Source organism: Natator depressus, chromosome 4 (genome assembly GCF_965152275.1).
Source record: "Natator depressus isolate rNatDep1 chromosome 4, rNatDep2.hap1, whole genome shotgun sequence".
Lineage (NCBI taxonomy): Eukaryota > Metazoa > Chordata > Testudines > Cheloniidae > Natator > Natator depressus.
Window position 1 is genome coordinate 128,469,460 of NC_134237.1, and position 25,483 is coordinate 128,494,942.

A 25,483-nucleotide genomic window follows, 5' to 3' on the forward strand; every position below is an offset into this window, starting at 1 on the left:
ATTCTGACTGAGTCTCTTTGTGTCTGATTGGTAAGAGAGCTGTTCTGGTGCTGGGAGGACCAGGATGCTCCAAAGAGTGTCACTGTTCGTAAAGCACAGGGCCAATCCACTGGTTTAGGTCAGTTCCACTGAAGTCAATGGAGTTCTGTTTTACAGCAGTGGCGGACGTGGCCCACAGGCCATAAAGGTCCACATGTGGAACCAATTAATGACACAGCTGAATGCAGACGTGCTCCAATAGTGCAGTGTCTCAGGCAGGCCATGAGGCGGCTGCTCTTGCGTGGTTTCATCACCGAGCAGCACTCACAGCTGCCCTGGCCTTGCTTGACACTGGGCCTGACGCCGCAGCTCTTGCAGGGCTTCATGGTGGACTAGCTCTCGTATCCTCTCTTGCAGGCCCTGAAGCAGCAACTCTTGCACGGCCTCATCCTGGAGAGCCATCTGCAGCTGCAGACGCATGATCCGACGCAGCTGTCTTTGCAGGACCTCCACCAGGAAAATCCAGTATAGCTGCAAATGTGGGGCCAAAGGCAGCAGCTCTTCAATGGCTTCACCGTGGAGAGCCTCTCTCATCCTGTCTTGCAGGGCCTGATGCAGCAAAGCCCGCATGGGTTCATCCTGCAGACACCCTTCCAGCTCCCAGTGCAGTGCCTGACGCAACACCTCTTGGGTGTCCTCGTCCTGGAGCACTCCTTGCAGCCACTCGCGCGTGGCCAGATACAGGACGTGACGCAGCAATTCTTGCCCGGCCTCCCCTTGGAGCAGCTGTTGCATGGGATCATGCTGGGCACCAGCATCAGCTTCCATTCCCGCCCTTAAAACAGGCGCCATAATGACCGCCGGCTCCTGGGCAGCCTCGTATCCCAGGGCAGCTCCAGTCACGACTGCTCCAACTGCCTTTTCAGTTCCCTGGTGCGTCTACAGTCATAGCCCTGGCTGCTTGCTCCTGACGCGGTGTTGTTCTCCTGGGTAACGCCTGTGTTGTGTCAGCCCTAGCTCGGATCAAGGACTGGCTGGAACTGGGGAAGGTTGAAGGAGACATTAGTTTTATTTGGTACCAGCGAACTGCTGCCAGGCTGCAGGTTTTGAGCCTCAGATCCCGTCTGGAGCCCCAGTGCTGGGGAGGCTGGTTCCTGAGCAGCTTCACACTCCCTGTCACTTCGCCCAACTGTCAGCTTCTCTCGCCGACTGCCACAGGCCTCCGGAGCCTTCTGCCCAGGCCCTGGGACTCCCCTCTCTGCGTCCCCTGCAGGAGTCTCCTCTCCTTTCACCCAGCATGAAATAAAGTCACAGCCAGGTGGGCCAGACGGATATTAGCTCCATCCAGAGAAATGTCCATTTTTGTCAATGGAGTCACTTAGGACTCACACTGATTGTGAGAGCAGAACATGGCCCATAGCACCTACAAACAATTGCCTTCCCAAATAATATGGTACTTACAAGAAATGATTAGAGATGGGACAAAACTGGAACTCCACTGGGTGTCTCTAGAGCCTGGAAAGTGGTGGGTCAGATTCAGGGAGGTGGATCCAAAATGTCTTGGTGGTTTTGGTTCCTGACCTGAACCAAGCCTCTAAGGGACCACATTTTGGTTCCATTTTGATTGGGCTCCACCATAGGTGTGAACTGATGTGTGAATGGCTGAGGGCTATCAGAAATTAGTAGTACAGAAGGATTACCCGGCCTTTCCCTCCTTTCTTGGCTAGGAGGCTGCATGTTGTTCATTGGGAAAATAAATCACTTTCCTAATCTTTTCTCCTCATCCTCTGCCGTTGCCTCTAGCTCACGGGATGGTCACCAATCACAGTTTTCCCTCATTTAAAAAGTAAACAACTGGCAGCTTTACCCTATCTATAGTAAGCTATGACTAGAATGTGCTTGATAGGGAGGCACTGCTCTGAGAGTGTGTGTGTTTGTGGGGCGGGAGAGGACAAACTGACTTCAGAATCACCACATCCCCACTGTAGTGTGCAGGGAAACCAGGCTTCAATCACCTTTACAGTGATACAGCCTGTTTCCTTGGGCACAACCATCCTGCTCCCACCTCCTCCCCATACCTCCCTGCTCCCTTTGGGACAATTACGCTAGTGTCACAGAGAGAGCAGTCCCTGGGGTATGCATGGACTGCAGGTGAGCCTGGCCCTGGTGCAGCGTGCTCCATGAGGCAGAATGAAGCTCTGGGGAAAGTCTACTAGGCCTTGAGGCCTGTTGGCCGCAGAGAGGTGGAGATGGTTGAGCTTTCAGATTAACCAGAGCCACGTTTCCTGAGAGAGGAGTCCAGGCAAGTTTATATTCAGATCACTGGATTATTCCTTCCAGCGCAAAAGTAACTAGCTCTGCACACATGCACAGGGCACTCATGAACAGAATTTTCCGCTGGTTTCTCTTTTGGAAAAAACAACCTCTTTTCCATTGCTAGTGTATATTCACGGATCTCAGATTTTCCCAATATCACCTAGTTAAAGTATTGCCTGATTAGCTGCAAATTTAAGGAACAAAGTAGAGAGTTAAACATCAGCTAATTTGTTTTCCCAGGTGAAATATTTTATTTTCTCAAGAAGGGATAAAACCCTAGATCCTTCCATGGAAATGACTTTCAGGCAGGGAGACTGTTCAGGAAGAGCTGAGATGGCTTGAGAGAAAACAATGCAAAATGTTATATGGTTTACTGTGCATGCATGTCTGAGAAGGGAAGTGCTGTAGAGCTGAGAAGTGCCCCCCGTGTAACTGCTATAGAACAGATGGCCCGGGCAGAACATACTGTGTGTCAGGGAGTGGATTTTGTATTGGTCTGTATCACTGTGAGTGGGGTACGATCACTTTGCTGGCAGTAATAATCTCCAGCATCATCATTTTCGACACTGCTGATTGTGAAAGTGAAGTCTGTCCCATAGCCACTGCTGCTGAACCGGGCTGGGACCCCCGTGTGGCGATTAGAAACTTCATAGATAAGGAGCTTAGGAGCAGCTCCGGATTTCTGCTGGTACCAGTTCATGTCATCATCAATGGCTGTATCAGACTGGCATTTGATAGTAACAGTTTCTCCAGTGAGGACCGAGAGAGACTCTGGAGACTGAGTCAACACAACCTGCCCACTGGAGTCTAGATGTGGAAAGAAAATGCGCAAGGGTCACACATGGTTTGGAAATTCACTTTGCAAAAGTTTAAAGAGACTAGAAATTAAACATACCAATGATTCAGCGCAACAGCAGCTGAACCACTAAATGGTTGCCACATTTCACACGTTCATTACCCCTCCTACCTTGAATCCACAGCAAGAGCATTAAAACAAGTAGCATCTGCGATCTCATGCTGCCTGTTACCTGGCTTGCTAGAAACTCCCCAATGAAATATGCAGTGCAGGCTGCTGGATTTATACCGACCGCTCAGTGCAGCAAGGCGAGGGCACTGGGTGTGACTAGGCAAAGTGACTGCGCGGTTTAAGCTGCCTCTGAGTTTCAGGACAGAGTCCGGAAATATTAACGCTTCCAGGAGCTTATATTGCTGGGCGAGTCTATGGCAAAGAGACACTTAGCAATGACATTGAAGAACCATCCGAGCTTTTCATGGAACTGATCCTGTGAGGTGCTGACTCACCTCAACTCCCGTTGCCGCAGTTGCTCAGCACCTCACCGGGCCAGCCTGCACATCTCCAGCCATATGGAATCCTTCTACAACAAGCCAACCCTCATGTAGAGTAAGAAGCATCCTCCTTTAGTGGTACAATTTTTAGCATATTGAAATTCATGTCTAAGGTAAGTGAATGTATTTACCCTCCCAATACAGACTCACATGCATAAAAATCATAGAAATCAGAGGGACGAAAGACCTGAGTCATCTAGCCCAGTTCAGCATGTGCTTAATTGCTTTACTGAATAGGGGCTGGATTACTCAGCTGCTTAAAGTTAAGCAGATGCTTAAGTGTTTTGCTGAACTGGGCCCCTAATTCAGTTTTCAGGCATGCACTTTCTCTTCTTTCCAGATGTGGTCACCCATCTGTGTTACTAAAGAAAAAACACACCAAGGCGCTGTAAGACAGAACCTACTTGTGAGTTTCCCAGAGTTTTAAACGTTGTCAATCTATCCAGAGTGCAAACATGGGCCACACTTGCTGTCTTGTAGTGGACAGCCAAACAGCGTGGATGCTTAACAAACATAATGATAGTACAGTTTTTCTCCCCATTTTGATTTCACTGTAGAAATCTTGGCTGGTTCTCTCTTCTGGTGATCGGATGATCTTCAGAGAATGTGTGAAGAACCCCAGAACATCCAGGGCCTGCTTGCCCAAATGAAGGAACGGGTTGTGTGTATTGACCTTGGATTTTCCTTGCAAATAATACAGGATCCTGAAAATTACAGAGAGATAAATATGAGCCAATAGAAATGACCCCTCTGCTCTTCTAGTCATGGGAATGGGATTAAGAAACCAGTAAGAGATGAGATTTTCTCTCAGTCTGTAGGTCCTTTTGTGATCAACTTTAACGAAATAGTTTCTACCTATGCTCCTAGCCCCCAAACTTCCTGTTAGCAGGGGGAGCTGGGGATTGAATTTTTAAAGGACTCATTTAGGCCCTAATCCTGCAAACCATTGATGTATCTAACTTGAAGTGAGGAGTCTCATTGATTGAAATTATGTGTACGTTTAAGTGTTTTACTGGATCAGGGCCTGACCTGGACCTATTACTCTATACTTGGCTGTCTGCAGATCCATACACATTGGCCCTCAGTAACCCCTTCTCTCAGGTACTGAAGGAAGGGCCTAGGAAATTTAGGGCATACAACCCAGGAATGCCTTACCATTCATTTTCCCCCATGCCCCAGTTTTACACCCCCCACTTCTCTAACGCTGTAATAAATTGTCATGACAAAGGTTCCCTGCCCACCTCATTCACCTCTCAATCTTGGTGAGTGTTGGCATGGGAGGTCAGGCTCTGATAGAGCATTATATTGAAAGATTTTGGTTTGTGTGGAAGCTGCAAGGTAGCCTGCATGTTGTCTTTGACCAGCTTGGAAAATGAAGAGAGAAAATGAATTCTGTGTAGGGAAGGATGGGGACATGCTATCCCTCCAAGTGAAAAGGAATAGAAACCTGCTGCCTGGCGCAGCTGGATGCAAAGTAAATCACGATTCAGAAATATCAGATTCTGTGATAAAAGCTAGGGGTGCCTTATCAGTGCATGGCACTGGGGAAGAGTTCCATCAGAGATGGTGCAAATCCTGATCCTTCCTACAAATTAACGTAATTCTGTCTGTTTACACATGCTGCATCTTACTGCACTTCAGGCAGCTGCGTTTTGGTGATGGGTGAAGAGAAGCAGACTCCTACAGACAAAGCTCTGGGCACCCCAGGGCAAACTAGGCCTAAATTCTATGGCATGGATTCTACATACCACAACGTAATGCTGCGGCAAATGGGGGATTCTGCTGCAGCTTCTTTTTTAAAAAAAAATCACACCATTAGAGTTTTGCAGTTTGATCAATTCAATATAATACAGCTTTGGTTTTTAGACAATTATATATCTTAGTAGAACAAACAACTGTATAGGAAAATAACCATCATCACTTACTGGTAGATGTGTAAATACAATGTTGTTTTTTGTAATAGACAATCTGGAGTTCTTTGTAAAACTGACTTATGTAATATACTATTAATTTCAAAAATGCAGAAACCAATTACTGGCTTGGCTTCTTGGCATGGCTGCTCAGGGGATAAACCACAAAAGACCATGTGTTTGACACAACAGACTTGTAGACACAGGCATTGTCACTAGGGAAAATACTGATTTCTAGTCCAATTGCACCACTTAGTGGTTAGTCTGAGTGAATCTGGCAGCAATGCCATTTACTCCTTATGCGTCTGGCTTTTTCAGCTATGTATGATGTGTGCCAGCTCAGTTTCCAATGGCGGATTGTTTCTTCAATCAAGATTGTAACAAAAGTAACCTAGTTTTGATTAATTTTTGCAGTCTGCGGGGGAGTTATACCAAGAGAGAACAAAATCCTGGTTTGGTTCAGATAAACAATCTTGCTTCCAATTCCTCTGAGAATGAGCTGATGAATTATATCTCTGAGTGTCTCATTACTGTAGGGAGAAATCGAAAGCCTTTAGCAAATCTTTTTTTGAAACAATTGCCTTAGAGGTCAAATAATAAGATGGCTGCACTACCTAGCTACAAACGTTGGAGAGGAGCCACATCAAATGCATCTGTAAAATAACGTTGCTTCTACATTAGTTGCTCTGATGCTAATTATTAAAAAACGAAGCTAAGATTTATAATAGCTCAGGAGGATTGTGGAACGTACTCATTATTATATGTAAATCTGAGGCTGGCCTGAATGATGGTCAACAGGATTCCTGTTTGCTTCACAGCTATGTGATCAAGAGGAAGCAGATATATTTGAGTCCCATCAAGCACAGGAACTGAAGGGCCATATGTGCATTTGTAATTCTATGGGAATAATTTAGTAGGTAGGTGACTCTGGCTTTGCATTGACATATTCAGTTATGTCCACAAGAAAATACAGAAGCATTTTACTTCATCCCATGTATGAACAATGAGCACTGGTTTGTCATAATTCGCTAGTTCCTATCATTTGTTCGCGTTTATCAGGGAAAAAAAATCCAAGCTCTGATGAGCTACCACAAAAGAGCAACACAATTTATTTCTAAGCTCTATCAGTCTGTTATTATAAGTGTAATATTTGCCCCCAAACACCCCCCAAAATATAGTACTGTTTGTGTTTTTGCCTAGACATTAAAGCTTATGTGTGGCCAATTTTCAAAAAGAGCTGCCTAAAGTTAGACTCCTAACCCCATATTGAGGTACCTAAATCAATGGCTTGATTTTTCAAAAATGGTGGGCAGGCAGCAGTTCCTCTTCAACTCCATGGCTACTGCCAGTTGACTGGGACTTTGATAAAGCAGGCCACTTACCTACATGCCTGAAACTGGATTTAGGAACTTAACCGTAGTCACCTTTTAAAAAAAAACTCTTGGCCTTGACTATGCACTTCTGTGCATAAGGAAAAGTTGCTCTATTTTCAAAAAGAGCAGGAGGACTTGTGGCACCTTAGAGATGAACAAATTTATTTGAGCATAAGCTTTTGTGAGCTACAGCTCACTTCATCGGATGCATGCAGTAGAAAATACAGCGGGGAGATTTATATGAACAGAGAACAGGAAACAATGGGTGTTACCATACACACTGTAAGGAGAGTGATCAGGTAAGGTGAGCTATTACCAGCGCGGGGGGGGGGGGTAATCACTTGTGAAGTGATAATCAAGGTGGGCCATTTCTAGCAGTTGACAAGAACGTCTGGGGAACAGTGTGTGTGTGTGTGTGGGGGGGGGGAATAAACATGGGGAAATAGTTTTACTGTGTGTAATGAGCAACCACTCCCAGTCTTTATTTATTCATATATAATTTGATTTATTTATTCATTTATTTATTCAAGCCTAAATTAATTGTATCCAGTTAATTGTAGCCAGACTGGGAGTGGATGGGTCATTACACAAAGTAAAACTATTTCCCCATGTTTATTCCCCCCCCCCCCCCCGCCCAACTGTTCCTCAGACATTCTTGTCAACTGCTGGAAATGGCCCACCTTGATTATCACTACAAAAGGTCCCCCCTCCTCCCCCCGCTCTCCTGCTGATAATAGCTCACCTTACCTGATCATCCTCCTTACAGTGTGTATGGTAACACCCATTGTTTCATGTTCTCTGTGTATATAAATCTCCCCACTGTATTTTCCATTGCATGCATCCAATGAAGTGAGCTGTAGCTCACGAAAGCTTATGCTCAAATAAATTTGTTAGTCTCTAAGGTGCCACAAGTCCTCCTTTTCTTTTTGCGGATACCGACTAACACGGCTGCTACTCTGAAATCTATTTTCAAAGTACCTCATCCTGCAATTGTGTTAGGCAAACTCCCATTGATGTGATTTTGTGTTTTGTTTGTTGCCCTGTATGCACAGAATAGTCATGTACAATTCATGGTTTCAACAGGAAACCAGGCAGGGTTTGAGCCTGAATGTTGAAACAGAACCGCTCCAAAGCTGTGAGCCCGCACATCTCATTTCACCCTGGATTACATTCTCCCTACTGGATAGAGATGATGGACAATGGAAGCACTGACCCGAAACTACAAGGCTATTAATGGAAGCTACTGAATAGTAAGTATAGTTCAGCTCGGTGCATGCTGTTTTTGTTTCTCAGACAGTAATGCTTTTTAGTCCACGGATACAAGTAAATTTGCTGTTGATGTCTCTGGCTCATTTGAAAAACAAACAAAACCAGCCCTTGGTGATGTATCCTTTTTCTGGTTAGCTGGGGCTTGGTGTATCTGAGTCTTGTTGTTTGTCTTTTCAAGGCTCATCCTGCCCGATGATGTGCATCTCCTGGGAAATACTGAGTGTGAGCAACACCCACTGAAGTCAAAGGGCCAATCCTCTGCTCGTGTAAATCAGTGGAGCTCCATTTAACTCAGTGAAGCTTTGCTGATTTATGCCAGCTGAGGATCTGGCCTCAGTGCATTGGAAGGTGCTTAGAAATTTCTGGGAAGTCTTCAGCACCTCCCAGTATTGGGCCCTAACACATCCTATCCTCTCCATAATTGGGCCAAATCACCAGCACTGTAATACGTAGTGAACAGAAGAAGGAGCTGTTTTTACTGGTCTGTAAGGACTGGAAGTTCCTACTTTGCTCACAATAATAATCTCCAATATCGTCAACGTCAACCCTGTTGACTGTGAGAATGAAATCGTTCCCAGATCAACTGCCACTGAACCGTTCTGGAACCTCAGAGGGACGAGTAGAAACAGCATAAATAAGAAGCTTAGGTGGTTGTCCTGATTTCTGCTGGTACCAAGCTACATAGGTGAGAGGGTCAGAACTGGCTTTGCAGTTTATCGTGATTTTGTCTCCTGGAGTCACTGTCAGGGATTCTGGTGACTGAGTCATCACAATCTGCTCACTGGAGCCTGGAGGAAGGAAGAGAGTGAAAATAGAAAGGCAACTGAATTGCTGATAGTGTCTGTCTGTTATGAAGTATCACAATATTCTTTACAGAGGTGTAAAGCATGAGAGAGAGCAATTTATAGACACTTTTTTTGTAGAGGCAGAAAATGATTTCCAGAGTTGGATACAGTGACTCATGCAGGCAGAAAGTTTTTTCATACTTTCAGTGGATCATTTGTCTCTGCTACCAAGGGAATTCAGTATTATACTATTGACAGGTTTCAGAGTAGCAGCCATGTTAGTCTGTATTCGCAAAAAGAAAAGGAGTACTTGTGGCACCTTAGAGACTAACTCATTACATTTTCAGTTAATTTAAGGAGCTGAGATTTCCCCTCCTCCAATTTAGTACAAACTTCTCACCCAGTTTATATTATCCTTACCCTCCATACAGAGTAGTAGCAGGCAGAGAAAATTCATATGGGAGGTCATCTTGCTAGGTCCTGGACTGTGCTGATCAGTGCATTGTAAAAGGAGGCGACATTTATCACTGCAGCGCAGCGAGGAAATAACTTGGGTTGCTGTATGCAAAGTTTTTGATCTATGTAAATATAATTGTGCACTTACCGTTGCTCTCTCTGGTAGTACAGCTGTGATCCCTTCTTCCTCTCATGGTTGGCTATGGTCATACAAATATCTTACCACACAATTATGAAAGGTTTTTTGTTTGAGGGGATGACGTAATGCTCCAGCTATACCGGCACATCTTGTACGTTCAGTAGGCAGCCATTCTGTTAGGTTCTTCCCTGAGTGACATATCCCAGGACCAGTTCTTGTTTTCTGCTCTGCCCCCACTTGCCCTTTGCATGCAACTGCCACATGGAGTCCTCATACAGCAGGTCTCTATGCTGCATGGCGGGGATGCGGGGGTCATGTACTCCCTACATATCCTCCTGAATCCACCCTGTGCCTTTGTGCAATTGAACCAGCCTAGTTCTGGTGCCCAAGAGCCCCCTGTAGTCATGGCACCCATGGCATGAGTCGCTCCTTGGGCACAGCGTCCATGTGTGCTCTCACATTCTTCAATACGGAACCAACGGGGGCAGCCAAATGGAATTGTAAGTCTGTTGAATGCCATGACTGAGCTTTCGGTCAGCTGACTCGTGCTGAGTATCGGCTGGCCAATGCTTGGCTTCTGGTTTTATGCGAGTGCCTATTACTGAACGGTCAAAAAGGGATTTCCAAGCCCCAAGAGAGCATTCCACCTAATGAATAGTTGGGTATGGTCTGTGTAAACACGTGGCCTCCTCCCAAGCAGCCCCATGGGGCCTAAGAGCAGCTGTCTTGATTCCTCAAATAAACTCAATACAGCCTTCAAAGTATAATAATTGCCCTTTTGTAGGGTTAATTTATTACCAAACGTCCCACTTATCATAAACCAGAATCCCACTGGCACAGCCCAAAACATACGTTCCAGAAGGAACTCAAATATGAAATTGCAGAACTACTAAATGTGGTATGTACAATGTCACTTCGATCAGCCTAAGGACCAGATGACTGGAGGGCAGCTAATGTGACGCTAACTTTTTAAAAAGGCTCCAGAGGTGATCCTGGCAATTACAGGACAGGAAGCTTAACTTTGCTATCTGGCAGATTCGTTGAAACTATAGTAAAGAACACAATGATCAGACACATTGATGAAAACGCATCGTTGGGGAAGAGGCAACCTGGTTTTTGGAAAGGGAAATCATGCCTGATCAATCTATTAGAATCCTCTGAGGGAGGTCATCAAACAGATGGACAAGGATGATCAAGTATATATAGTATATTTTGATAATGGCTCTCACCAAAGGCCCGTAAGCAAAGTAAGCAGTCATGGGATAAGAGGGAAGGTCCTCTCATGGATCAGTAACTGCTTAAAAGACACAATCCAAAGGGGAGGAATAAATGGTCCGTTTTCAGAATGGAGAGAGGTAAATAGTGGGGGAAATTTGTAGGTGACCCTCTGATTGCCTTCTGCTTTCACCAGCCTGATCTGGCTCCCCTGGCAATGAGGGGGCCCTCACCACGCCCTCCTCCAGGGACAGCCCCTCCATGAAGCTCTCGATCTGAGCTGTCTTTACTCTCAGGACTCTGGACTCTCCCTTGTCTTATACTCTCCCTCTAAGCTCTGTCTCTCTCTTGGGACTCTGGGTTCTGAACGCCCCTCTCAGGATTCTGAATTCTCATTCATAACTCCCAGGCCCAGCCCCACCCTCCTCAGTCCCCAAATTAGGGTGCACCTGGACTGGAACAGTTTCATTTAGTGCGCTGGCTACCGTGCTACTGTATGTCAGTTGTGTGACCTGTATGGAAAATCCTGGGGGATGTTCTTATTTAGGACTTTGGAATAACCAAAAGAAGAAACGTCCCCATCAGTAGAGCTAGTTGAATTTTTCCAAGCCAGACTGGGAGGGATACAGGCTGTTCCACTCTGGGGTTTGAATATCTGAGATTTGCAACCCTCTAGACAAGCTTTACTAGATGTGCTAAGGAGTCCATGGATTGGGTTTAATATTTATCATCCTCAGCACTGCCAACCCCAGGCACTCAGGAATCATGATCTGGGTCCTAAAAAAATCACGAGATTTCATTTAAAATCATAAGACTTTTAAAAAGAGCAACTCCTGGATTCTTGTAATTTGCTTTCTGGTGTTGCAGCCTTTTGAGTTCATATTTTCAAGTTTTCCTCCACAGCCATGAGGGATAAAACTTACTTTTTTTAGAAAATGAAGGTTGAGGTTTTTGCCTAATCACAGGAATCCAGGAGCTGGGGCTTTTAGAAAAGCACTAAGTAGCGTAAGACTCATAATAAAATTGTGAGTGTTGGCAGCACTACATCCTGTCCTTCTCTGTGTTTTCTCTGTTCTAATCTGGCTAGACACTTGAAATCAATGAAATTTAGGAGCCTAAAGACCTTTGAGGATTTAGACCTAAAAAAATAATTTGTTTAGTAAATCACAAAGCGCTTGCTTCAGTGAAGTTATTTTTGGAAAGCAACTATCTGGTGCTTTCAAACAGAAGGATGCCCAAGACTTCCTTGCCAGAGAGTTGCTGTGGTTAGAGATGATAAATGAACAGAGCTACAGTCTCAGCTTACTGCCAGTGCCACAGAGCGGGTGAAGAGACCTAATGCTACCCAGCATCATCACCAACAGACTGCACATTGAAACAAAAATGTTACACTATAAGTGTACGGGTTCTCCTTAAGGACTCTTTGTCTTTGCAACTTACTCCCCACCAAGTTCAAAAGCACCCAAACTGATTGCTCCAATGCACATCTATTTGAACAAGAATTTGGGGAAGGCTGGGGCAATCCGGGGTAGGAGAGAGCGCTGTCCAATGTGAGGAGTGGGCCCTCTGGTATGTAATATGTTTGCTGACTGGGGCTTGTTAAATGGTGGCGGTACGGGCTGGAAGAAAGGAACTGTGCAGCTGTTTTGTCGTAATTATTTTTCTATCGCACTGTTAGTTAATGACAAGGGCCTGGGATACTGAATGGTCATTATTTCATATTGGGCTTTACATCCGAACATATAAGTGAGTCATATACTATTTAAACCTAATTAGTAAAATGAAAATCTAAGGGGATAGCAGCAATGGCCTAGTGTGTTTTGCAAATTATGTTTAAATTATGAATTATGTGCTTTGTCAAAGTCAGATTCAGGACTCACATAATTTGTCAGACCACTCTGTTTATTAGCAAAGCGCTTTGCCAATGCACCCAGATATGTGAGTCCCTGCAAAAGCTCAAGCTAACTTATTTATACAGACAAGCCAAAGCCAATTTAACATAAGAGACAAAAGGAAACAGAAACTGACAAATATACATACATATCTTATTTGCATACTAACGTTTACCAATCTCCTAGCTCAGTAGGAGCTCTAAGTTAATTAGTTTGAGGACCCATTGTCTCACACTCCTTAATGTTTCTCTTCCTGACAACTATATTTCAACAAACCCTTCAAGTAGCATTTCTTTAATGAATTATAATTTCAATATAATTCATTCTACTTTCACAGCTTCTATCTTTTTCATTTCTCTAAATGTTCTGCTACAGTTATTGCACAGAACTTTAGTCTTGGCAATTCAGTCATTAGATGAGAGATTATTTTATGCATATAGTCTGAGCCCAATCCAGAGGCTATTGAAATCAATAGAAAAACTCTCAGTGACTTCAATGGGCTTTGGATCAGGGCCTGGAGCCCAGATCCTCAAAGGTATTTAGGCATCTAAATCCCATTGATTTCAATGGGACTTAGTGCTTTCAGAGGAGTGAATTCCCATATCTTACAACCCATTAGCATGGAACTTGTTAACTGTCATGTATGGAAAGATATGCAAATCTGAGCTGGTCTCAACAGGTTTCCTATATACTTTATAGCTATATGATCAAGAGGAAAGAGATGTACATTTTCTTAGCGTATGCACAATGTGCCTCAGATGGCACGTGACCAGGATTCATCACCGAATTTGGTCTACTGGTTGGATTATTAGCTTCCCCATCTTGGCCCAGGTACTGATGGGTACTGCGACATGATTCTGCGAACGCTGATCCATGCCCCCCACAGATGCACATGAGACTCGGATATCATGACGCATGAGAAACCATTACAAGAGTTGTACAGGAATCAATCAGTGGCTTTATACTATTGAAATAATCAGCTAATTCCCAGAGCTGATTGACTTTTTCAATTATTTGTTTTCCATTAAAAAAAATGGCCTGTTTTCTAAACTGAAAATATTCAGGAAAATGTTCCAATTTTTTGATGAAATCAGAAAATGAAAAATTAGCGCTTTGGGGTTTTGTTTTCAGTTTGTCAATTTTCCTTCCCCTGCCCTCCCTCTTTTATTTTTTTTTCTATTGTACTTCTTTTTAGTGGAAAATGGGAGAAAAGGTTGGGGGGGAGTCTGTGTGTGTGTGTCAGAGAGAGAGAGAAACAAACCACCAGAAAAATATATTGAAAACAAAAAAATTCTATAAACATTTAAATCTAATGAGCATAGCCCCCCGGCTCATATGAGGCCAGTTTGTGTGATGTTGCTTGGGATGGGCAGGAACAGAGGAGCATAAATCGAGAGACCCTTGTGGCCTCTAGTCAGGAATGGGTTCTCCCTTGCTAGGCGAGCAATTCAGGCTGATCACTTGGCCCTTCCATGGAGTCTCCTCCCTAATCCCTGACACCCCATGTTCCTGGAAAGGAGGGAATGATTCATCACAAACAGCTCCCCAAGCCATACACTAGGTTAATGCTCCCTCCAGGTGATATTTTATGCAGTAGGGGATCCCAGATACCTTAGGGCCCAATCCTTCCAGGTGCTGGGAATGGAGGGCCCTGAGCACCTGAAGACTGGGCTCTTGGTCAATAAAATGAAGAATACTTCAAATGCCTAGAAGCAGCTCTGCCCATTGGCTCCAAGCCTGTATTCCCCAACCAGGTGCCACTGAGCTAATATGCCTTTGGGAGGACAGATGTTTCCCAGCGCAGCTGAGATTGTATGCGGAGGCTGTTTTTGACTTGGATGGGAGGTTGTTCAATGCCTTGGGCAAGTCACACGGGGATCTGAGATGGGAATCATACCCCAAGCGTCTGAGCTCCAAAGTACAACGCCTGTCTCCGCCTCCACAGCCAATCAGGCTCACGTGGCAGTGAAACTGGGAAGGGTCTGTTGATCCAAGATGGCAGGTGGGTTGGAGGCTCAGGGGGCTTCAACTGGGGGCCGAGGCATGGAATTGGCTGTTATATGGCCTATTACCATGTGCTGAATAGCTGAGGTAGACTCCAAGGAAGGGCTTTGTAGCTGCTCCTCAGGCTTATGGGGAGAATGGTGTGTCCCCTTCCCCCCATGTGTCTGCCCAGCATCCAACCTCACCATTTGGTGTAGGTGTCACGCTTTGGCATTGGGCCTAAGTTTTCTGTCTCACAGACTCATCTGTATGGTGTGGTCATGAGAAACCAGAGATTTGATACTTAACCCGCAAGACACTTGAAAGAACATCATGCCAAAAATAAAACAATTTCACCCCAGTCAAATTAGAATATGGAAATACAACCCACCCTACAGAGTCCATCCCTCTCATCTTGGAAGAAAACTAAATGTTTAAAACACAATAAATAATAACAATGATCAATAGTTTCTTATAGGAAGGCAATTGCAGGCAGGTTTTTGTGCCGGTCTATATCGCTGTGCGGCAGAGGTGCTATTATATTGCTGACAATATATTCTCCATCATTATCTGCTGCCACCCTACTGATTGTAAAAGTGAAGTGAGTGCCAGTCCCACTGCCACTGAACTGGTCTGAGATCCCAGAAGGGTGGGAGGAAGAGCTGTAGCCAGGAGCTTAGCAATTTCTCCTGATTTCTGTTGGTATCAGGCTATGGCACTACCAATGCTTGAACTGGCTTTGCAGTTGATGGTGACTGTCCCCTCGAGACTCTGACAGGGATTCTAGAATCTGAGTCATCACTTTCTGCACACTCTAGATATATAGAGAGAATGCTTAGATACAAATAAAATATGGAGGGGAAAGGCTTGTTTAATTCATTGACACATAGGTATAAAGGATCGATCATGTTCTCTGATTAGGGCTAGGAAGCAATTTTAGCTTTTGGAGCAAGTTTTAATTTTAATCAATAAGCAATTCTTTCTCTACCCTGAACCCAGAGCAGCAGTAACCAGATACAGTGAGCGGGAAATGTTATCTTGGAGGATCTTCACTGATAGAGCCTGGAGATGTGAGTCTAAAGTCCAAAATTAAGTATTTATAGCTGCTGGGGTCAATACTGTGAATATGCAAAGTAATGGCTCAATATAATAAGCGCTCGCTGTGTCATGGTGCCTAGCACTTTTGAGCTGATTTGGGTGTATAATTCTAGTAACATCTCATATTCCCATTCGTGTTCAGCCCTGTACGCGTTGTTGTTCAAACACGACTGCTGAGCGTTCACATGGTGCCCTCTAGTTGTGGCCAGGATGATGTTCAGTTTATTTAGCAGCGATGTTGCAAAAACTCCCATTTAAAAGGCAGTGACCTCTCAAAAGAGCATATTGCATGAAAATTAAAAATGGAAGATTTAATAAAAATGCTGGTGCAGATTACAACAGTGTAATGATACACAAACAACAATTTTACATGATCCCAGGGTCATTTGTTTCCCCTTCCTGTGCCACTTGTCCTAATGTGTTATGGAGAGAGTTTTATTATTTTCCTTGTACATTTTTTAATCAGTGCTTTCTCCATCACCTCCAGGACGATGAATATCACAAAGCCAAGAAAAAAGAACATGTTAACCAGAGATATATGTAACCAAAGTTACAGCGCGGCAAAAAGGAGAAATGGAAAAAGGAAGTGGAAAAAACAAACCCAAAAGCCACAGGACAGCCCTTATTCTGCTGTGCTGAGTGCCAAAAAGAGAATTAATGAGAAGAAGAGGAGAGGGGACCAAATAACTGAAAAGCCTACGTTCTATTGACCTCAGATCTTCTTTCCCTGTTTATTCTGTTACAAACGGTAACTGTTCCCAAAAATCTCTGACAGAAATGACTCCCCAAACCGGAGAGTCCCCTTACATGAGTCCATCATTGGAACTATTTTCAAATTGAACTGCTCGAATCCACTGGTTCTGACACATCCACAGCTGCTTGCTTCTGCTATAACACCCAAAAGCCTATGGCTTCGAGGGGGTTTTGTACTGGTTCGTAGCACTGTGAATGGGTTGGCAACATCATTTCCACAGTAGTATTCTCCTGCATCATCAGCCTGCACATTGCTAATGGGGAGTGTGAAGTCCTTCCCACTGCAATGGCCACTGAAAGGGACCCCAGTGAAATGCTTTTTAGCCATAAAAACGGTGAGTTTGGGAACCTCTCCTGAGCTAAGCTGAGAGAAGTTCATTGGATTGCTAACAGAAGTGGAAGCCTTGCACTGAATGGTGATCATTTCTCCTGGAAGCAACGTCACAGAAGCAGTCGTTTGGTAACAATTTGTCTGCTGGATTCTAGAAAAGTGGGAGGAAGAAAAAGGCTTTTAATGAAAATCTGTTTGGAACATCTGTCTCAGAGGTTGTGAATGAAAAATGACTGAGCTACTGACCTTCAAACATGGGCAGCAAGATCAAATGCATTTGTGAAATCCTATTTCTTGTACAGTATATTCATTTTTCTGACACTGATTGTTAATATTAAGTCCAGGATCGACAACTAAATAGAAGGATTTGAAACGAATTCACTGTCTTATAGAACAACATGCAATTCTCAGGCTGACTGGCTTTTTGATTGTGTCATGGCTACATAGACAAGAGGAAGAAGATACTTGTGAGTTTTGGTAGTGTCAAGCATGAGAAACCATGAGACATGATGGTTGCTCATTAACAGCCCATGCTGAGCACTGTGTCCAGCAAAGTATGTAAACCTATCTTTAACTTTAGTCCTGTTGAAGTCAATAGAAAGTCCATAATCTTCATCTGATTGACTAAGGAACTCATCCTACAAAGTAATAAGCATTCTGACCCTCATCCAGTAAAGCTTGGTAGCAAACACTGAGCTTTAAACGCGACTAGTCCCAGTGCATCAAGACTTCAGTGGGTCTCCTAACATTGGATTGAGGCATAAATGGGAATGCTTCAGACCGACGCAACTCTGGCTGTAGAGTGCTGATGAATCCAGATTAGTCCAGAAACAATAGGGGAGGATATTCTAAACCGTCCTGTGTTTGGATTGGAAACACTGCCAGCTGTATGGTACTTAGAGACTCCCTGCAGTTGAATGTCAGTTGAGAATTTATTTGTTTTAATGAGAAATAAACAACATCCAAGTTCTGATGTGCCGCTGTAAACGCTCAACATGTGTATTTTCATAGCTAGAATTAAATTAATCCCAAATGAGTGCACAAACTGCCCCCCTCCATTTTATAGACAACGCTGTGCTCAGATTATGTGCACTCATATCACTCAAATGCCACAGGCCACTGATTCAGTGCAGTCTGGGAGCATCCAGTAGGAGGCGCTCAGCATCTGGAAAGATTGGGCCCATCATCGTTAAAAGGAGGAATATTTCTAACTCCAAAGAGCAGTAAAGACATGTATGTGCCCCAATGTACATTTAGGGGGTGCATCTGCCTGAGATGTATATAAAGTTCTAGGGCCTTGGGGTAGGAAGGACATGTCTGGATCTGAGGTCAGAATCCTCTGTCCGCCCGTGAAAGTGTTTAAACTCTAACTGTTGTGTCTGCCATAGTTTCACCTCCACGATTCGCTCCGCAGGGATTCGGTATATTTGTGAGGCTGGTATAATGTGGATGGCTTTGGAATGAACGTGAAAGTTCAAATAAACCTAAAAGTGTGGAAAGTTGGGCATTCACAAACACCACTGAAAACTTGGGCCAAAATGTTCTCGCTGGTAGGAAATGGTGTGATACTGAATAAGTGCCACATGTATCTCAGAGCCCTGAGAGATTCTGTCCCTCCCAGGTCTCTTACTGAAAAACAATGTTTTCCAAACAAGCTGAATGAATAAAAAAATCTGACTCCAAATAATTTGTTACATTACAGGTGGGTTAGAAACAGCCACCACCACTTCCTTCTGCTTCACCATGTTTTGCTGGGGCTCTGAACAGGTTTTAGTATTGAACTGTATCACTGTGAGAGGACGGCTGTAGTCTTGTCCACAATAGTATTCTCCTGCATCTTCCACATGCACCCCAGTAATGGTGAATGTGAAGTCAGTGCCGCTGTATCTACCACTGAACCGATCGGGGACCCCAGTTTGCCGTCTGGTTACATCACCAATGAGGAGCTTGGGATTTTGTCCCGATTTAAACTGGTATAAGCTCATATCATCACTCATGGAGCTGGACGCCTTGCACTGAATGGTGACCGTCTCTCCTGGAAGCACCGTCACAGAAGCAGGTGTCTGAGTGATAACAATCTGCCCGCTGGATTCTAGGAAAGTGGGAGAAAGAAAATGCCTTTTAGTGAATCTAGTCTTGAAATAACAGCCTTAAAGTTTGGATAGTAAGATGTCTGTTCTGCCTACCTTCAAACACAGAAAAGAGGAGCCAGATCAAGTGCATTTGTAAAATCATCTTGCTTCTTTATTTGTGGCACTGCTCAATATTATTAAACTGCAGCAGAAGTTTATAACTACACAGTAGAACTATAGCTCTTTTTAACAGTCAGATATGGAAAGCTATGTAAATATAAGGGGGGGGGGGCAGAATTCTGTATGAAGCTTCCTGTTTACATCATGGCTGTTTTATCAAGAGGAAACAGATGCATGTCACTGTCAGCATCACCAAGGATGACCAACTTTTAATGCAGACATGTGTGCATATACCGGTGTAAATGGGAATCATTTGGTGACTCTGAATGCTTAATACTCAAATGCCGTGTGAAGTCCCCAAAACCAATAGGAAAATTTTCAATATAACCCAGTGATTCAACCGTAAATCTTGGCCTTGATACTTTAAAGTAGAAAAACAAAACATCCAAGTTCTGATGATTTAGTTTTCCAAATTGAATCACTTAATAGGAACAGAATGTACATTGTGTCTTCAAGACAAAAACTGGCGTCCTCTCACACACAAGACATTATTGCTGGTCATTAAGGAGAGTGGGACCCCCACATTGCCCAGGGAAGTTAACAGAAAGACTTGGATTGGGCTTAATGGGCTTAATGTTTATCTTCATATGCAGTGCAACGTTTCTGAAGGGGCTCAGATACCATGGGGAAAGACTGTTTTTACAGAACAAATAGGAAGAGATGAGCCATGCCTTGAACAGCTTCCAATCTACCACACAAAGGATGAGCAAGGAACATAGTTGCTCTGCTTAGAAAGGGTCCAGTTCTCCAGCTGGGACTTAGGCAAATATCCCAGTGATTTCAACACATTTTTCCTTACTCAAGACAGCAGAGCATGTATTAATCGAACAGTGTGCTTTTAAATCAGCACAGTATGAATGACCATATTTGGTGATACATTTTCTTAGCCATCATCTGACCCTCCTTCTATAGCATGAGTATGTAGATCATTAACTCTTTTAAGTTGATTATTAGTTCAGCTTTAGTTCAGATATTAGTTCAGCTATAGACTTTCCTTCTATGAAAGTTCCTGGCTTATGGATGCCTGATCCAGTTCTAACTGGCTTCTACTGTACGCTCATTAGATCCAGTTTCATTGCTCAGTAAGGACCAACTCCTGTTGAACCCAATGATAAAATGTCTGTTGGCATCAGTAATAAAGGAGTAGGCCCTAAAAAACCAAAATATTCTTAAAAAATCCATGCTTTGTGTGCTCACAGCAGTGATGTAGATGTTCATTGTGAAGTTTGGTATGTTTGAAACTGAATTTGTGTTTCAAGTGCTCTGTCATCAAGTCACTCTTCAATAGCACAGGTCACTACGGTAGGTATTTGTGCTCGGCACCTGGAAAGATTGTTCCTTAGTCAATAGAGTGAGGAATGTTTCCAGCTGGTAGGAACAACTATGTTCTGCATGTGGGATCTTGAAGCCCAAGCGCATTGAATGGGTGTATCTAACCTGATGCGCTTTTGGAAGAGGGAAGGATCCTGGCACAGCTACCCTTCTGGGCAGACACTGCTTTGGCCTCAGATGCATGTGGAGTTCCAGTGCATTGGCACATGCAAAGCACGAGCGGATCTGAGATCAGAATCACATGCCAGCTGTTTCTGCTCTACGTATTTTGTGCTTCACTCATACACATACGTCCCTGGAAACCCCAGGGTTTATTGTGAAGTCTCACAAACATTAGTCTTGAATTGAATGTTCAAATAAACTTCACCCTTGGAGCCTGGCTGTCCTCTGCTTTGCCCCTGTGCTGTCATTTACAACTGTGCCAAGTGAGTGATGATGGTGGAAAGCTCTACCCAATCTGAAGAGCAGTGTTTGCTGCCCATGTTGCACTGGTGTAAACCAGGACAGAGGATGAAAAGACCCCCAGGGGACAGACTGTGAATTGCGCACAACTGCTGTTGAGTGCAGCAGAGGTGGGGCTGCCAGGAATTTTGCCGCATGGCCCCAGCACAAATTAGAGCAGTCTGGGACCTGCTTTAATTTATGCCAGCTGTCTATGCTGAGTGGCTGTCTGTTTAAAGTGGTAACATGCAAAACAATGGATCGATCTAACTGTCGCTCTTTGTGTTTCACGATGCATATCGCCTTAGATCTGATTTGGCTGTATGATGCCAGTAATGTGTCTGCTACCCATTGGTGATTAGCAATGTACACACTGTATTGCTGGGAGAATTAATGTTCCCATGGTGTCTTCTAGTGATGATAATGGGGCTCAACTTAATTATCACAGATTTTTTAAAAACTCCTATTTATAGGACATCAACCCCTGAGAATGCGCATTGGAAGAGATGGGTCAGAACAGAAGAATTGAAATTGGGCCAGCTTACAGTAAAATTAAAACAACAACATCTTAGAATCTTCCCATGGGCATTTTTCCCCCCAAACATAAAAATATTGTTGGGTTCTTCTATTTGTTAAATTGTTTTTTTTTTTTTTAAAACTTTCCCCTGACTCCAGCCAGATTTGAATCAGGCCCTTAACTCCTCTGGTCCCAATGCACAAAGTCAGTCACTGCTCTGAGAGTAGCAATGCTGAGCATAGCTTTTAAAGGTGCCACCTGAGATCTCTGTGTCTGTCATGGTCCAGGGACAGTAGTAGGGTAATGATCACCATGGAAAATAAATACAAAGTATCTAAAGGTTCTGGACAGAGGGTAGGAGTTGGAAGTGAGAAAGGGCAGAGATATGAGAGAAGGAAAATGAGAAGAGAAAGGAGAGGTCTCTCAGGCAGCAGATACAGTCTGAGCCACCTGTGTGCTCTCCTGGGACTAGAGGGGAATTCCCTGTTCTGGGCTCAGTGCCGTCTGCAGTGAAGAGTCAATGAGGAAACTGATCCTGTCAGTGGACACAGCCCTTGGAAATGAGCACGGACAAAACCAGTCAGAGACTTGACATACTGGGAAGAGAAAGAGCCAGTAACCACGCACTGATAGGAAGAGGTGCATTGACCATGCAGTTGCTACAGTGTTGTGCTTATACAACATTGAAACTATGATAAACATTCATTATTTATGTTGCAAATCATGTTTAAAAATAGGTTTCTGTCTGCTCCAATTTTCTAGGAAGGTCTCTATGTAATGTCGTTGCAATGAATGGAAAAACATCATACTTCAAAATAACATTAAGATCTTTATAGGGCAACACTTCAGAGGGTTAGAATTGGGATCCAGGTTAGAAGCAAGTGAGTAAATGTTTGTACTCTGCCTGCTTGGAAGCTGTAACATGCTGTATAAGGGCTAAAATTATTGTTATACTCCAGGTGCACTAAGGGAGTACTGCGGTCAAGTAGATGGCATGTGCCTGTGTATCTCTGTGACTGCACTGAGGGTTATGTTCGTCCGCAGTTCAGTTATTAGAAAAGATCAGTTTCGCAGACACCTGCTCTAAGATGAATGGTCATTTCCCTTGGAAGTTCATTCTCAAGTAATGCTTTTAAATCAGCGATTAAGGAACATCACCGAATCCACATTTTTTGTCCAAAAAACCCCACGACAACAACATTTCAGTCAAACATTTTTTTGTCCAACTCTACGGACTGCAATAGGGCTGTAACCCCAGCTCAGCCCCTGCACAGGGGTTTGTAGCCACATGGCTCATGTTAACATGGGTCCCAGTTCCAACTTAACCTGGCCTCTTCTCCCTCCATTTAATCACCTGCTCAGCAATTGCCCATCCCCATGCGGTGGAAATCCCATGGTGTGGGGCCTAGACCAGCCGTAACAGCCTTGGGTCAATGTCACCCTAAAGATACGTCTGTACATACGGCGTCATGTGGAGTACAGACCCTGGGTACCCAGGCAGAACAGGTATAAATAGCAGTGTAGACAGAAAATCACGGCTTGGGTGAGTGGAGTAGAATGCCCTACAGACCTGAACCACCAGAGTATGCACCCTTCACAGTCTTTCTGCTGACCCAAGCAGTGCCTCCGAAGTCTACACCGGTATTTTTAACAGCACGTGTCCCACAGCCTCCCTGCTGCGAGAGCCTTTCCCTGCAGCCTACCCAAGCCAGACCCTTTCTTCACTGCCGTGAAAGGCCCCAGCAGAGGGGAGCTGTTGGAGCTTTCCCCGCTGCCGGAACCTTTCACTGTGGCGTGTAGCTGCAGATGTAGCCCCTGTGATCTAGATGCCACCGTAAGTGTCGAGACAGCCTATGGGAACGCAGTGCTAATAATCATGGTTCTGAAAATATTAACCACAGAGGATTGTTGCTGAAAATATTAACCACAGAGGATCTGGAAGACATGTGCACAAAGAAAAAATATGGTTTATTTTACAAAAAAATTCAGTAGAAATTATTTTGGGAGTGGGGGAGGCCATCTGGTTTTAGTTATCGTGACTGTGTGATATTGGGATTGGCTGGTGTACCTTGACTACTTCCTGTACAGCACCTGCCCCTGCTAGTTGAGAAAATGATTTCAGAAAGAATTTCAGAGGAATAAATCCAATCATCTGAAAGTCGAATGAGAGGCTTCCACTGTGGGGATGATTCTCATTAGAAACTTTTCACTTCCATTCGTTTAGATACCACTGCAGCTGTTTCCTTCTGCTTCACACCAAGAAGGCTGCAGCACGAATGAGGTTTTTGCATTGAGTTGTATCACTGTGAGCGGGGTTGTGTAGTCCTGCTGACAGTAGTATTCACCTTCATCATCAGCCTGCACCCCACTAATGGTGAATGTGAAGTCGGTGCCGCTGTATCGACCACTGAATCAATCGGGGACCCCGGTGAAACGGGTGGCTCCATTATATATAAGGAGCTTGGGAATTTGTCCCGATTTAAACAGATGTAATTGCATATCATTACTCATGGAGCTGGACGCCTTGCACTGAATGGTGACCGTCTCTCCTGGAAGCACCGTCACAGAAGCAGGTGTCTGAGTGATAACAATCTGCCCCCTGGATTCTAGGAAAAGAGAGAAATAAAAACCCTTTCCCTGAATCTCTTATCAAAACAAGTGGTGAGAAGTTCAATCAATGAAGAGAGCCGTGTTACCTACCTCCAAACACAGAGAACAGCAGCCAGAGCAAATGCATTTGTAAAATCATGTTCCTTCTAGATCAGTTTCTTTGACACTAATTGTTAAACTGCAACACTGGGAAGAATTTTAGAATTTATTAACTGTCACGTATGGAAAGATATGTAAATCAGAGAGTGGGCTAAATTATACTCACTAGCTTCCTGTGTGCTTCAGGGCTTTATTATCAGGAGGAAACAGCTGATTGTCAATCTGTCTCATTAAGCATGAGATATGTTAACAGGAGACGTGTGTGCACATTCCTAGTTAAATGGAAATAATCCAGCAGATTTAGTGACGCTAGCTCTTTAACCCTAGAACGCTCTGAGAAATCTAGAGATGTTTACTGAAATTTTTTCTAATGTATATACAATAAGAATAGTTAATCGTTAGGGATTTCCTATAATTTGCTTGCTTCAGTTAGTAAAATAAAAATTACAAGTTCTGATGATTTCTGTTCCCCAAGAGAATTAAATGATTGTGAAATGAGTTGAACTTGCCCAAGGTCCCACTGCAGATCAGCAGTAGAGCCAGGAAGAGAATTCAAGACTCCCTAACCCAGGACAGAGACTTTTCCACACCGGTTGTTTGTGTACAAGTCATTTTACTCAGGCAGTTTGATATAGAGATAAATATATCTTTATGGTCAGTCAGGCGTGGTCAGATAACATGGTGCCGGGTGCCATGTGAGAACATGTATGTGGCTAGAGTTTGATTATTGGTTATTACTTTTACAACACTCCAGTGTACGCTAGGAACTTTACAGAATAGATAGAAAGACCTGGGTCTGGACCAGGAGAGCGTACAGTTTAGCATGGGAAAGATCCCTGGATCTTTGTACATGAGAAAGAGATGCTTTACCTTCAAAGGACCTCATCCTGCAGTCCTGACTCAGGCAAATTCACATATTTTTGAAGAAGTGTTTTGCCTCTGTCAAGAAGACAGGACTTGCAATGATCAAAGGTGTTTCAAAGTTAGCAAACTCTGAATGGGCCTTGCTATAGCTATCCACCCCACATCTCTGTCCCACCCTCATCTTATACCGAGAGTTCAAAGATCACAAATTTTCCATTTCTAGTTTCACATTCTCTCTGCTTATGGAGGTACTTCCTTTATGTTAGTGCCTGGGAGCACAGTCCCTTTGTGGTAGTTCTCTGTACTCATGGCATAAAGGTTTATTACTTGATGAAGACCCGATTCTATTCTATTCTATATGGGTACTTATTCCGTGCTTATCCCTGTAGTATCTGAGCACTTTCCAGAAGTGCATTAAGCGAGTGATTAACATCTATCACATGTTGTGTGAAGTCAATGCTGAAGGTCTCACTGAATCCCCTGGTAAACAGGAGCCCCAAATACACTTTTAAAAGTTCACTG

At 43.9% G+C, this 25,483-nt stretch overlaps 1 long non-coding RNA gene across 1 annotated transcript; it reads left to right on the forward strand.

Annotated features, from left to right (window-relative positions):
• Positions 1-3,456: 3,456 nt before the first annotated feature.
• Positions 3,457-17,299, forward strand: LOC141987010 (uncharacterized). Its single transcript, XR_012639413.1, has 5 exons — positions 3,457-3,755; positions 6,371-6,469; positions 8,009-8,175; positions 15,664-15,734; positions 16,250-17,299. It is a non-coding gene; the product is annotated as an uncharacterized LOC141987010 (long non-coding RNA).
• Positions 17,300-25,483: the final 8,184 nt, after the last annotated feature.